The sequence below is a fragment of the Hetaerina americana genome, unplaced genomic scaffold (genome assembly GCF_022747635.1).
Source record: "Hetaerina americana unplaced genomic scaffold, ioHetAmer1.1.p SCAF_8, whole genome shotgun sequence".
Taxonomy (NCBI): domain Eukaryota; kingdom Metazoa; phylum Arthropoda; class Insecta; order Odonata; family Calopterygidae; genus Hetaerina; species Hetaerina americana.
In genome coordinates this window covers 48,069,569-48,071,839 of record NW_027287427.1, presented here as the reverse complement: position 1 = coordinate 48,071,839, position 2,271 = coordinate 48,069,569, and positions in this window count along the sequence as shown.

Here is a 2,271-nt window from a genome sequence, read left to right as displayed (position 1 = left end):
ATTGAGGTAACATGTTCACTTGGCGTAGTATTAAGTATAAAGCGCAAATCAGAATTTTCAAGTCTTCAAATGTCACACTTAATACCTGGGCTAAATCGGAATTAGTGCATATTGACTAAAACATTGATTATATCCATCTTTGTTCGCATACAATTAAATTCGCTTTCTTTGGATTTATTTTCATTTTCATTAAAGCAATCTCGCATATCCTTTAAGAGTGAGTTTTACAGCTCACGTTTAGAAAACGTAATCTTTTTTACACTCGGGAAATATATTTGTAGTCCTAACTTTGTATCCATCTTCCTTGGCTTAGGAGGAGATAAACCATACTAGCTACTTATTTCCACATAGATACCTACATATTGAGTTTAGGAGACAAGTTTAAACGGTGAGCATCTGTAAAAAATATGACTTTTAAAACAAAATGACTCAGTAAAAATATCAACTGAAAAAATTATGAAATCATACGGTAGGTCTCGTGTAAAAATTGTCATTAAAATAATCATGATATCCTTTCATTGTCGTCAATAGCTGCAATAAAGAGGAAATGGTAGTGATTTTCTGGAATAAATAATCGATCGTGTTGATATTATTTGCCACTGCGATGGTTTTAAACAGGGAATTGGTGTTAATCAAGAGTAGCCATTTCATTTCACGGTTTTGCAATTTATTACATTCATTTGAATGATAATATTACCCTTTTTATCTTCTCTGTGCAACCACAAAACAAAGATTTTTATTACTGGCAATCAAAACATCTCAACAGTTTAGGGCTGTGTACACCCAATCGTGAGTTCATTCCCCTCCCTGAGATTCCATCGCTTTCCTCCCTTTCGCTCCTCCTTTCCCTCTCCAACCATCGCTCCCCCTTTGAATCGTCCGCTCCCTTTCCTCCCTCACGTTCAAATCCCTCCCGCGAGACGCGCATCGTTCCCTCGCTCCATCCACCCTCGACAACCAAGGGGCGTTCTCAAACTTCCGCGTCCTTTGAGCCAGAAACCTATTCCGATCCATCGTCCCACTCAAAATCCACAGATATCTCTCCAAAACACTCTTCTCTGTCATGCTGCGCGAAGTAACAACGCGGTGGAGGTCCTCTTAAGAACAAAGTTAAGTCGGTCTCCACCGATTCATTTCCTTTCCCACGTGTGAAATTTAGTTTAATTACTTAAGTTGGTGTTGTATTGGAATGTGATGTAGAGCGTTGGGTTCCTTAGTTTCCGAAACCTCGTCTTTGAGGACAGAGACTAGAGTCGGAGGCTTTTGTGATTTGGGTCCGTAGTAGGGCGAAGGAAATAAGCGGCATAGGGGGGGGGGAGTAGAGAAAAAGAGAGTGTTCGATGTGGTTCGATGGGAGAGGAAGTTGCTGCGGGAAATTGAATGGCGGTGGAAAAATTGCCTGAAGGAGATAACGAAAATTGAAATAGACGTTCGATTCTGTGATAGAAGGGAGATTGTGGGAGTATTAAGGGACAATGTAGAAAGAGACAAAGGACTGGCATTTTAGGAGAGAAGGGAGAGGATGAGAAGTGTGATGTCCTAGGCAACTGCATAATTTAGGGTTAAAAATGTTGCTCGTCAGAAAGGGGGAACGCAGACATGAAGATGTGCAATATTTCCATGAGATTTTCAGGAATTTACTTCTAAACAAAACATTCTTTCCGTTGGCAAAATTACCTAGATTTATTATGATTCGCTTTAATTTTCAACAAGGAACTCACGCGATATTTAGAAGATGCGTAATGATTTTAAGGGACCATCGAGAACCGACTTTTAGTGCATATGATGACTAATGGCTTGTGATAAATATCAGTCCTGAAAAATATATCATTCCTCCTTCTATCGTAAAAATAATTTATTATACATCCACGTCTACGTCATGACGTAAAGGGCATCAGAAGAAATGAGAGTTAAATAAAGTAAATGAGGTAAGGGAAGGAAAATACATTGTGTAATTAACGAAAAATATGAAATAAAGCACAATTCAAAAATCAAAGTATCATTTCGCGGACTAATGCTAGTAACATTTGTGGGAAATTCATGAATCATTCTAGAATCCTGAAATCTCTAATTGTGGCTAAGGGTTACGAGAAATAACATCGTGCAAAATCTATTTTTATTCAATTTTTTGGTACTTTTAAGTATTTTGAGTTGAATACCAACTGTCACTTAATATTTTACTGTGTGAATGGAATAAGTGATAAGTAGGGGAGCTATTCATGCCAAATTGTTGTAAAAATTGGATATCATTTACGAAAACAACTCCACGGT